This window comes from Elgaria multicarinata, chromosome 5, assembly GCF_023053635.1.
Source record: "Elgaria multicarinata webbii isolate HBS135686 ecotype San Diego chromosome 5, rElgMul1.1.pri, whole genome shotgun sequence".
NCBI lineage: Eukaryota > Metazoa > Chordata > Lepidosauria > Squamata > Anguidae > Elgaria > Elgaria multicarinata.
In genome coordinates, this window is record NC_086175.1 from 110,570,709 (window position 1) to 110,584,075 (window position 13,367).

At 43.1% G+C, this 13,367-nt stretch overlaps 1 protein-coding gene across 1 annotated transcript in view; it reads left to right on the forward strand.

The window, feature by feature from the left end:
* Positions 1-11,177: 11,177 nt before the first annotated feature.
* LNX2 (ligand of numb-protein X 2) overlaps positions 11,178-13,367 on the forward strand; it is a 102,617-nt gene continuing 100,427 nt past the window's right edge. Inside the window, exon 1 of the mRNA XM_063127812.1 lies at positions 11,178-11,250. The gene's annotated coding sequence lies outside the window, so the exon portion shown is untranslated. The remainder of the gene's footprint in view (positions 11,251-13,367) is intronic.

The window sequence follows — 13,367 nt, forward strand, 5'->3', positions numbered from 1 at the left end:
GGCTTCCATAAGATTGTTAGGGCCACATTCTAGAATTGCCAACCTGCACTACTGTGTGATGGTCATAAATCCCAGCAAAATCAAAACGTCTGATTGTGTGGCATTTTAGAGGTCAAGGTTGCAATCTTACATGCCCTTACTTTGGAATAAGTCCTATTCAACTCTTACTTATTTGTAAATAGAGATGCATAGGTTTGCACTGCAATTGTATACATACTCAGGAGTAAGTGCCATTGCATTTAACGGCACTTACTTTTGAATAGATATGTATAGGGTTGCATGGTGGACCAGATCAATCAGGAAATGTACCCCAAACCAAGAAGCAATAAAACAATTGCGATAAGTCATTAAGCAATAGAAGAGAGCAAGTTGTACAATCATATCATTCAGTGCCAGAAATAACCAAAAGTGTTTCGACTATAGATCTTCTTCAGTGATCTAGTATATAAAAAGATATATTAAAATCGTGATTTTACACTCTTCTATTGCTTAATGACTGTATGTTTGTAGCCTGTATAGATTAAATAACGTTACCAGACATTTTAGATATTAATCTTCACCGGTTTAGTTACCCCAGTTGTTGTTTGCTTATAGGATTGCACTATTACTCTGGCTGTAATCTTAAGCACACTTATGCATAAGTCCTATTGAATGCAACGGGAATAATTTCAGTGGGGTGGCCCCATCCTATAGAATTCCCTGCCTCTGGAGGTCAGGCAGGCGTCAACTTTGTATTCTTTTTCGCACCTCCTGAAAAGGTCATTGTTCCAGGAAGCCTTCTGTTTCATTTAAAAATATATTTTTAATTGTGTTTTTATTCTGTTTTTATTCTTTTATTCTTTTATTCAATTTATCCACCGCTTTGAAATTCCTGAATGGGGAGTGGTATATAAACATTGTAAATAAATAAATAAATCTGCATAAGTGCATCTTCATGATGAAAGACCTATCAAACTTGAAATATTCCTGAAGCATATATTTCTAAAAATAACTTTGCTGTATAGGCTACTAGAAAGATATGATCACCGATGCCATTATTTTCACATGCATCATTTATGGCATTGCATATATCCTCTTCAAATGTAGACAACCCCTCAGCCAGCTTTAACTTCACAAAGACCTTGGATGAATGCACAGAGCATTGAACATATATCAGTCAAACTGTGTGAAAATCTTATTACTTCCAAATACTGTAACTGCTGTTTAAACAATTCCAGGTAATGATGTTTATGAAAGGCTGCAATCCTAAACACATTTCCCTTTGACTAAGGCCCACTGAACTCAGTAGGACTTACTTCTGAGTAATCAGGCATAGGATTGGGCTGCATATCTGCCTTCCTCAAATAAGATGCAACATTGCCTATCTGACCATGCCAACAAAAAGATACATATCTAAAGCCACAGCTACTTGCTGTGTTTAACTGAAACTACTTTCAAAATTAAGGATGCAATCCTATGCAAACTTACCCTGGAAGTATGATTTTATTAGATTGTAAGCCTATGCGGCAGGGCCTTGCTATTTACTGTTTTACTCTGTTCAGCACCATGTACATTGATGGTGCTATATAAATAAATAAATAATAATAATAATAATAATAATAATAATAAACTTCCAACTACACTTGCTTAGCATGCGTGAATGACCAAGACGAAACCAATGGGATTCCCAGGGGGTAACATATTTGAGTCTACTTTTACCAAAATTAAGTTTTGGTGTAGATATATGAATTGTAATGCTTATGCTAGAAGGGTAGAGCTGCAAAGCCCAGTTCCTCTTCATATGTGATTCAGTGGGATTCCTGGGGCTACCACACCTATGAGCTTTGGGATAGACATGCTGTTAAGGTAGTAGTGGGCAGCCTTTAGTCCAAGGACAACCTGTAGCACTTTGCCTAATTTCAAAAGCCCTCTGCAAGGGATCTGTTTAGACCTCTGGCAAGAGCAACCACTCCCTTAGCCAGCTTTGGCAGAGAGAAAAAAAGAGAGTAAATTATTATTATTATTATTAATAATAATAATAATAATAATAATAATAATATTTCTTAACCGCCTCTCCCTCTGGATCGAGGCGGGGAACAACATTAAATACAACAATATATAAAACTGGTTAAAAGTGCATATAAAACTGATACAATATTAAAATAACCATCACAACATCTTAAAATTCTTAGCAAAAAAAGAGAAATGGGGTGGCTCTGCCCATTTTGAACTCTAGCTCCACCCACCAACAGCATGGGGCCTTGACAGTAGGGTGACCACATGAAAAGGAGGACAGGGCTCCTGTATCGTTAACAGTTTACCGTGGCAGCACCGGGGGAGGAGCAGGGGGCAAGCACACACCCCCAAACAAGTAGCGTGTTACCCAGTTGCTGGCATACAAGCCGACTTTACCAGGAGGGCTCACGCAGGCAAGGCAGCCTCGGCACAGCAAAGGTTAACAGTTAGCCTTGCTGATGCTGGGCTATTCAGGCTGTGCCTGAGCTTGCTGTGGGCCAGCGCCTGTGCTGTCACCTTTGTTGTCGTCCTCTGGTTTCAGAGGAGCGAGAAGGAGCCATGTGGGCCAGGCTTGTGACTGCCTTCTTGAAGGCAAAGCTCAGCTGTTTTAGAGGAAAGAGGCCAGAGCGCAGCATCCTGGGCAGTCTCTACATCCTCTTCAGCTGCTTTACTAGAGAGAGGCTGGAATAGAGCGTCCTGGGCAGCCTCTCCTCTTCAGCTTCTTAAAGCCCTTTTCCCTCAGTCAGCATCAGGGAGCCAAGCAAGCCCAGATGCTGGTTGATTGCTGATAATCACCTACACTTTCCAGCTACTGGTAATATTATTTTTTATATTCCATCACAACTTGTTAGAGCTGTTAGCACTTTCCACTTGCAAGCTGTATACTTTTCTTTCTTTTTAAAATGTTGTTACTAAATCCCTGTAAGACTCCAGGCTGAAATTAGGAGTGGGGGAAGAATTTGAGGGAAGGGGAAGTTTAAAGCTTTCCAGCCATTGCTGCTTTTACCCCACCCCCTTGCCCTAAACCCTGCTTTTTGCCCCCACTGGGGAAAATACACAGTGGACTAGTTTCTCTCTTGCCCCCCACCCCCCGCCCTGTGTATTTGGTTGGTTGCGTCTAGCTGCTAGGAGAATAACTTTAAAAGCAACCTTGCCCAACCTGGCACTGTCTAGATGGTTTGGACTAGGGCTGTGCTCCGCTCCATTTCGGGACGTAGAAGCGGGTCACTCTGCTCCCACTCCTACAACCCAAAACGGAGCGGAGCACAGTCATAGTCCAAACCATCTAGACAGTGCCAGGTTGGCCAGGTCGGACAGTGCCAGGTCAGGGTGTGTGTGCAATGGAGCAACACAGAGAGGTTCTCTCATTTGCGGAACACTCTGCATCTTTTCGGAGCTCCGTCCACCATTTTGGGCGTCTTTTTCCATAGGATTGCATTGGGCAAAAATAAACGCCTATAACTTCTTTGTTTTTAAAGCTAGATCCCTGAAACTTACTGTGCTTAGAGATTGATCATTGGGGGTCATTTGTGTAGATTTTCAGAATTTTTCATCGTGTGGTTTGCTTGCAATTAATTTTTATTGAATGGGTCAAGTGGGAAGGGGGAACCTTTTTTTTCCAGCGTTGATAGACAGGTTCATCTCCCAGTCGTGTTGATAAGTGATCACCTGATGTAAAGCAGCCTCCAATCCCAACGTTGGAGGGGGGGACTAAGCCAGAGGCATACAGAGACACTTTTCTCCCTGTGTTCATTTTTGAAGTGGTTAACCTGAGAGGAAGAGTCTTATTTAGGTTTATCTTCAAATATTCCCCCAAAATCAGGGCATGATCTGATTTTCTTCAAAATGGGGATGAATAAGGATCTATGTGGAAGCTGTCATGGTGCCCAGTTGCATGTGTGTATCTGGAAAAATGATGGAGATAACTGCATTCTGCTATTGGGCGGTATAAAAATGTAATAAATAAATAAATAAATAATTTTTTGTAAATGGAATCTTTTAAATATTTCCCCAAAATCAGGGCATGATTGGATTTCCTTCAAAATGGGCATGAATAAGGATCTATTTAGAAGCTATCATGGTGCCCATTTTGATGATTCTAACTCAAAAACTACAAAAGTTATAGGCATTTTACATTTTCAATGCAAGTCTATGGGTGGGGGGGAAAGCAGAGCTCCGGATCTGGATCTGCTGTGGAGCAGAGCGGAATGGAGGCGGATCATCCCAAAGTGGAGTGGACCCAATCTGAAAGTTGTGGATCGGGATCCGAAGCAGATCGGGGTGTCTGTGCACAGTTTGGACCACAACTCAATATTCCTGACTATTGGCCATGTTGGCTGGGGCTGATGGGAGTTTAAGTTCAAAACATCTGGAGAGCACCAGATTGGGGAAGGCTGGTTTAGAGGAAGAATAGCTGGCAATGATAGAGTTAAACACCCCTTACCAAGATTCTTTCCTCTCTTCCTAATTGCAGCCTTCCGCTTATTTTCATTAAAAACTTTTTTAAAAGGCAGAACTTTGGGGAAAAGTTTTATGCTTTTACATTTTATATTGTAATTTATAATGTGTTTTGTGGTTTTAATTGCTGTGGACACAAATGCAGAGAACTTCGTTGTAAGAGTTTGTTTGTGTCATTTTTAGAATTTATCGCACAATCCTATGCATGTTTACTCAGAAATAAGTCCCAGCTTACTGCCAGTAGGTATTAGGAGCCTATCTGGGCAAGGAAAAGGTTACTGGGTGTTTGCCCTTCCCTCTTTGCTTTCAATGTTGCAAGAGGTTTGCTGGGTTGAGCTGTTTGTAAATTTGGGCCTAGAATCCATTTTGTTTTGCTGTGTAATGCAGCACAGTCATATTGTGAACATGTGGTTTAAAAAAAAAACCCTTTCTTTCCTTTTTGTGGTGTGAGTTAACACATATTCCTGGGTAAATTCCTCCTGTTTGATGGGGCACACTCCCCCCCCTTAAACCTGTGATTATATAATCCAAACTTACAGCCATTGACTCTTATTTTCCTGCTACCTCAGTTTGCCTATGTATGAAATGGGTTTCCTGGTCTCCCACCTCCCTTTAATTTAAATGTTGGAGAAGGGGGGGTTGGCTATAAATGCCTTTCTCTGTGAGGGGAGGAAAGAATTAATCTATACCTTCTCCACATCTTCCTTTTTTCTCCTCAGAGAATTAAGATAGGAATGGGGGTGGGGAGAATTTACTCACAGTACAAGCCTATGAATGTTTACTCATCAATTAATCCCATCATATTCAACTCTTATTTCTTTTATTCCATATTACAAAGGCAATGGATTGCAATAAAAAACACCCAGTTTCATCAGGAGCGTCATCTTCAAAAACATCTTTTGGATCTTTAGACTACTACTTCACGCTTACTCCGGTCAAGGAAGCTCGTAGCCTTGGCTTTATATTCGACTCCTCGCTCTCCTTTATTCCTCATATTGAGGCAGTAGCTAAATCTTGTCGATTTTTCCTGTATAATATTGCCAGGATTCGATCATTTTTGTCTGTCTCTTCTGCCAAGACGCTTGTTCATGCACTGGTTATTTCACGGTTGGACTACTGCAACCTTCTTCTCTCTGGCCTTCCTTCTTCTCACATCAGTCCGTTGGTTTCTGTTCACCACTCTGCCGCAAAGATCATCTTCTTGGCTCGCCGCTCCAACCATGTTACTCCGCTTCTGAAATCTCTTCATTGGCTTCCAATTCACTTCAGAATCCAATATAAACTTCTCCTGTTAACCTTCAAAGCTTTTCACGGTCTAGCTCCTGCCTATCTCTCCTCTCTCATCTCACACTATTGCCCCGCTCGTGCTCTTCGCTCCTCTGATGCCATGTTTCTCGCCTGCCCAAGGGCCTCTACTTCCCTTGCTCGGCTTCGTCCATTTTCGTCTGCTGCCCCTTACGCCTGGAACGCTCTTCCAGAACATTTGAGAACTACAAGTTCAACCGCAGCTTTTAAAGCTCAACTAAAAACTTTCTTTTTCCTAAAGCTTTTAACACTTGATGTTGTGCAGACTTCTACTGTTACTTTCTACTGTTAGTTTTACCCTACCCTGTGCCTGCTTACCCTACCCTGTACCTGTTTGCATTCTCTTCCCCTCCTTATTGTTTTACTATGATTTTATTAGATTGTAAGCCTATGCGGCAGGGTCTTGCTATTTACTGTTTTACTCTGTACAGCACCATGTACATTGATGGTGCTATATAAATAAATAAATAATAATAATAATAATAATAATAATAATAATAATAATAATAATAATACAAAACTCAGGAAAAGGTCTGATGTCACAGAAGCACGGGGTTCCTTGGAAACATTAACTGAACCAGAACTCAACTGGGAGGAGGAATTATCTGGCAGTAGTAGTGAGTCCGATTTTTCTGAAATAGATAATTCTGAAGATGAAAGTGTTGACAGTTGCTGGTTTAGGGCTTGAGTTAATGCCTCCCTTTGTAAAAAGAAAAAAAGAAAACAAAGTTACTTGGTCCAAGTTACATTGTACAGTCTCAAGAAGAAAGTCCAATTCAGGCAGTGCTGAAAAGTTATCCATCAACAAAATATGGCCAGTCATTTCAACCCAGCATGGTACAAATGCTATTCTTGATTAGAATACAGTGTAATAGAAAATGCTGTCTTTTGCTTTGCTTGTCATACTGCTGAAAATCCATTTACTCATAAAGGCTACAACAACTGGAAAAAAGCTACTGCTAATGCTTTCTCCGCTGTGGCACCCCGGTTGTGGAATGAGCTCCCCAGAGAGGTCCGCCTGGCACCTACACTGTACTCCTTTCGTCGCCAGCTGAAGACCTTTTTATTCACTCAGTATTTTAACACTTAATTTTAACTTAAATTTAAATTACACTGTTTTAACTCTGTATTTTAACCTTATATCAATTTTGCTGCGTGGTTTTATCCTGGTTGTGCTTTTTATATTGTATTTTGTATTTGTATTTTTAACTTGTTGGTTGTTTTATGATGGTTTTAATTTTTGTGAACCGCCCAGAGAGCTTCGGCTATTGGGCGGTATAAAAATGTAATAAATAAATAAATAAATAAATAAATTCAGGACTGCAGCTGCATAACAGAAGTGCAGTCCACAAAGCATGAATGGTGGCATGGGAGGGTTACAAACAAACACAGAAATCCAAAGGAGGCTCAGTATTAGTGCAATTAAGTGATGCTGATAAAGAAATTATCAAAGAAAATAGGCCACTATTGCAGAAATTCTTTTGTTCACTGCTGTACAAAAAAATTACTCAGCATGGACATTGGGAAAATGAGACAATGATAACAGGAGAAATGTTCTTGAACTCTTGCATCTAGTTGCAAAACATGATCCCAGAATCCAGTGTAAAATAGATACTCTTCCTCGCAATCATTCCATACACACATCATTCCATTCAAGATGTATCATTAAGCATTATGAGCAGAATGGTTCTGGAGCCAATTTCTCCTGAAGTGAAGGAAGCTGGCTTCTTTGCATTAATTGCTGATGAAACTAAGGACATACATAAGCAGGAACAAATGTCAGTAGTTCTCTATTATTGCTACAGTGGCAATATATATGAACATTTTGTTGGTTTCCCTCCATCTCATTCACTAAATGCTCATTCACTACTGAGTTACATAAATGAGATCTTAGCATGTCATGGCATAGATATCAAGAACTGCATAGCACAAATATATGATGGTGCCAGTGTAATGAGTGGTAAACTACATGGGGTGCAGGCACTGGTCCTGAAAGAGGTGCCATAAGCCATCTATGTCCATTGTTTCAACTACAGGCTAAAGTTAATTATTGTTGATGTATGTAAGAATATTGATGTTGTTGAAAATCTTCTTCAACAACTGTACATAGTTGTATCCTCTTATGTGCATCCACATTTCATTGAATTGCAAAGACAAAGAGGGAACAGAATTATTGAATTAAAAAGATTGTCAGACACTTGCTGAGTGTGTCAGATTGCATCGTGTCTATCTGTTAAGTCAACACTTCCTGTAATTCTATTGCTTCTGAATATAATCAGCAGTGAATCAAATACTTAAAGAAGTATAGAGGCTTTTGGCATTCTAAACCAAATAGATTTTGGCTTTGTGTTTTGCCTGAATCTTTTTAGTGAAGTGCTTCTTGAACTAAAAATGGTATCAGATTGTTTGCAAAAATCCAATTGTGATGTGGCTCAAGCATGTGCTCTTGTTAATTCTGTGACTGATGAATTGAAAAATCTCAGAGATCAGGAGGAAAATTTCTGTAAAATTATGGCAGATGTGAAGATGTTTGCAGAATTTTTACTCTGTACAGCACCATGTACATTGATGGTGCTATATAAATAAATAATAATAATAATAATAATAACAGAAGAAAATTCAATAAAAATGCAAAATAAAGAAGAGAATGTGCTGTATCCCAACACAATTTCAAAACTATGTTACTGAATTAAACACAGCAACAAGTATTGATCTAAAAACTGACCACAGTTTTAGAATTAAAGTGTTCCTTCCTGTTGTTGATCACACTATTAGTGAATTTAAGAGAAGATTTACAGACAATTGCAATGTTTTGAATGGGGTTAGTGTGGTCAATCCCAACAGCTATTACTTCCTTTATCCAGAAAAACTCAGACTATTTGCATTATAGCAGTGACATTGAAGGATTTGAAACAGAACTCAGACTTTCCCTAAAAGTTCTAGAGAGGTATAAATGAGAAAGACAAATAAAAATTTACAGAATGAACCAAGTGCTTATTCTTCTTGAAGAACTGAAACTATCATTCAATGAATTCCACAAACTGTGAGCCATAGCCATTACAATGCCTCCAACAAGTGTGGGATGTGAACAAACATTTTCATCTCTGCAGCAAATTAAGACATATCCTGCCCTCTTTTGTATCTGGTCACTCTAGTACAGCTAGAGGGCAGGGCTCCTGCAGCTTTAACTGTTGTGATGAAGAGGGAATTTCACCAGGTGCTGCATGCATACAAATGACACCTGCTGAAATTCCCTTTTCTATACAACTATTAAAGATACAGGAGTCCTGTCCTCCTTTTCATATGGTCACCCTACAGGTTACCCTTGAGAGAATTTGGCCCCCAAGAACAACAAAAAAGAGTCCCTAACACTGTGCTAGAACAGCTACTTCAAAGTGTCCCAAGTATCTGAAAAGCATAACATGTGGAGTTGTCTTGCTGAATCCATCTAGCTCACCCTTCCTCACAGCCGGAGCGCTGTGTTATACAACTCCCACCATTCCCCAGCAGCCGGCTGGGGGATGCTGGACAGTACCGGTTCCAGGTTTTGGAGGGCCTTTGGGCAAGACGCCATCAATGGGTCTCCTCCCCCAGTGAGTCTACTTCCTCACCACCATTGCCACCAGCTGCTATTCCTTTCTCATTATTGCTACCACTTGTTTGCTTGACAGCCAGAGAGCCAGTAGGCAGTGACTTCTGGTGCTCTTTCTTCTAGCTGCCTCCATTGTTTGGGCCAGAGCGGGAGGCAGGCGAACAAGTAGATTGAAATGATGAAGGGGAGGAGCAGGGGACTCTTGTCAGTGGGCCCCTACTGGGGGGTAGGCCCTTGACAGGTGCCCAACCATGCCTACCCTTGACCCTGGCCCTAATACTTGGAGTTGTACTCCAATGTGTCTGGAGGGCACCAAGTTGGGGGAAGGCTGAACTAGCTAGCCCAACATTCCAGATAGCATCAGCCAACCAGAGGTCTCTGAATGCTCACAAGCAGGGCAAAATGGATTTGGTGATGGCTGGCCACTGGCTTAGATGGTTTTAGAAGAGAAGTAGACAAATTCACTGAGGATAGGCCTGGCAATGGCTAATGGCCACCATAGCAAAATGGAACCTTCGTATTCAGAGACAGTAAACGTCTGTCTTCATCACTGGCTAGGCAGACACAGTGAAGAACAGTTGACTTAATGTCCTCCTTGTTGTCTTCCCAAAGGCATCTGGCAGACCACTATCATGGAAAACAGGATGCTGGCCTTAAATCAGGCCTGGGATCCCAATCCAGCCTTTGGGATCCCCCTGCCTTACCCTACCCCCACCTTCTTTCCTCAGATTCGCAAGTTCTTTTGGCAGCAACCCCCCCCCCCCCCCAATTTTAAAAGGTAGTAATGCCTTTCCTGAGGTTTTGTATCCAGCAATAAGAGCTGTAAACTACAATTTGCTGGCATTTTGGCCCCACCCATCATTGAAATACGGCCTCCAAAAGCTTCTTCGAAATGGAATTTGGCTCCTGCTTTAGATCAGGATCCATTAGCAGGGCTTTTCTTATTTCACACTTATATTGCCTTTCTCTCTCATTTATACAAGTTTGTCTAATTTTACTTAATTTAGCTAGAGATCCAAGTTGATTTTGTATGATCTGGGTTTGTGTTAACTTCGTGTAAATCTGTTACCTTTGTATTCCTATCTAATACCTTTTGTTAAATGTTTGTTTTGTGACGGCCTGATCTATATCTATATATCTGATCTAATCTCTATTGTTATGATGCAACCCTGGCCAGTTCCCCAGACCTTTCTTTGACTTGCAGCTTCTGCATCTCTGAACGGGGAGCTAGGAGGCACCTATCAACATTTCATTGCAATGACGAGGTATCCAAACACTACCCAAATATAGCATAAGGGGACAACAGCCCCCCGCCATGCTCCCTCTCCCGCATAATTAGCCTCAGCTCTTATTAAAATAATGCCTACATCATCCCGTCTGCCCCCTTCTTCCGTCCCCTCCCCGCCCCGCGGCTTTCTCCTCCGCCCTCTTTCCACGGCTGCCCGTAAGCCAGCAGCTGCCTTCTTCCATTGGAATCAGGCGAGCGACAGGGACAACCCCGGCGAAAGCGCAGCCGGAGCCCGCCCCGGCCCGGCTCCCATAGGTTGCCGGCGCTCCTTCCCGCGGCGCTGGGGCGGTCCTGAGTGGCTGAGACGCGCCTCCGCTGGAGCCCCGGGAGGCGGGGGCGGCGGAGGGGCGGGGCGGCGCGTCCCCCGCGCGCAACCCCGGGAGACGCGCTTGCTAAGTCCTGCCTGGAGTTTGTCTCCTTCCAGGAGATCCGCGGCGGCGGCGGCGGCAGGAGCAGCAGCAGGAGCCGGGCGAGAAGGAGGAGCCACGGCCGCTCCAGCTGCGGCACGGCGGGCTGAACTGGAGGGCTGCCGCTGCGGCTCCTCGCTGCCCTTCGGAGCACGATGCACGGGACGGTGCAATGAGACGGGGGCGCCGAGCTCCTGCCCGCCGGGGTGAGTAACTTCAGTGGGCAGCCGCCGCCGCCGCCTTGCACGGTCCTGGCCCGTGGCATCCTCAAGGCTGTTTTTCCCGTCTCCTCGGAGATTGTCTCCTCACCGCGTTAGGGACCGGGGGCTTGCTTGTTTCAGAAGCGATCCCACCCGCCCCTTCCCCACGGGCTCCGGCTCCCCCGGGCACTGCGGTTCCAGAGTGTTCCTTCCCTGTGAATTTTTGGATCTGGCACCTCCTTCGCTCTCTGCAGTGGGTGCTGCCCTATGCCTTTACCCCGTGACCAGCTGCGCTGCCCGGGGCTCCTCGGTGTTCCTACCTTTTCCCAGGGTTCCGCTTTGATCTGCCTGCACCTCCATGCTCAGCTCTCGCCTGCAGGCTTGTGTCACACAGCCGCCTATCATCTCCTCCTCCTTGGGGCGTTTCTGTTCCAATTTTGTCTGGTTCCTAACAGCAGCGCACTCAGACAGTTTAGCAGAGGTCCCCCAGGTCAGCCAAGAAGATGCTGGTGATGACTGCCTGCTGTTAGAAGAAATGAATGGGTCTTTCCCCCCACCCCACCCCAATATCTAACTAGGGCTGGATGGGAACCTGTGTTATTCTCCTAAGAATGGAGGTTGGGTGAGACAGGAATAATGCACCCCCTAATGCAAGTATTTTTAAAGATTCTTTTAGGTGGGAAATGATATTAACATTGCTGGGGGCGGGGGAAGAGGGAAATCATTGTATATTGATATAATATTTTGAGGGGTCCCCTGCACCTGATCTTCATCATGATTCAAAGGGACCTCCATGCATCAGCTTTGATAAAAACCAACAGGCTTTTAAAGTAATGGTTCTCAAAAGTTTGTGAGGCAGGCCTCTTTGAGAAGGCGTCGCTGGTTGCTGGGGTAGAAATGGAGCCTTCTGCTTTTGAGGGCCAGTTTTGGTGTCTTCGTTAACAGGTGAAGCTGCTATTGACACTTCTGCTTGGTCCTCTTGATCTGTGTGGCTAGGCTAAAGGAACAGCGTTTATTTTCTGTGTTATGTGCGGCCTTTTTACTTCCACATGTCCCGCAATTAAGGTACCGTGTCGCAAGGTTGTGTAGTCTTGGTTTCTCCTTTCTGTTCTAGTCGGTCAGTTCCCTAGACACGAGTTAAAAAGAAAAGCATCTATTTATTTATTGCATTTCTATACTGCCCAATAGCCGAAGCTCTGGGCGGTTCACAAAAATTAAAAACATAAAGTACAGTTTAAAGTATAAAACTTAAAGCACAATATAAAAGTATAACCAGAATAAAACTGAGCAGCAATGCAGAGATTTAAAATACAGAGATTTAAAATACAGATTTAAAACAGCAAAGTTAAAAGACTAAGAAGGTAAAATGTTAAAATACTGGGAAAATAAAAAGGTCTTCACCTGGTGTCGAAAAGAGGTGCCAGGTGAACCTCTCTAGGGCTCTGTTGAACTGCCCACCTTTATTTTGTCTTTGCTAATTCAGAGCGCCATCAGACGAGCGTTTTATTGCATGTTTGTTACTGGGCGCTCATGGTCCCTCTCATGACATTGTCTGTCTCGCACGCCCTTCCGGCCCCTTCTTGCCTTCTTCACACCACAAAAAAACACCCCAGTAAGTCCGAGTTAAAATAAAAACGGAACTTGTCGCTATTTCCTGCTGTGTGCAGGAGAAGCAGCTCTATCAAAATGGCCCATTGAATGGGCCATGTGCACGTTGTCTACTTCCTCTTTCAAAAGAGAAAGTAATGAGGGATGAACGCACAGGTGAAGAAGCAACAGTAAGGAAACACAATTTCCTCCTGTGTGATAACACTTTGCGTATCTGCAAAATTTTTCTCCTTGGCTTAAGAAAGCTCGGGAAACAGAGTTTGAAAAACCTCGTAGTTACAGTTCCCATGAATGGGTTATCTTTCCACTGGCAGTAGATGCTGGGGAGAGTGTAGCACAGGGGACAAAGTTCAAGTGTGTGAAACAAGCAGATGAGTCCCCAAAAAACGCAGAACTCTCCTGCTAAGCTTTTTTCAGGTGAGAAGTTTCGAAACCCCTCATTGGTTGGTGCGTCCAGCTAAAAGATTGCTTGACACATTCTTTATGTGCAGCCAGTCTTGAATCTCAAATGCTGG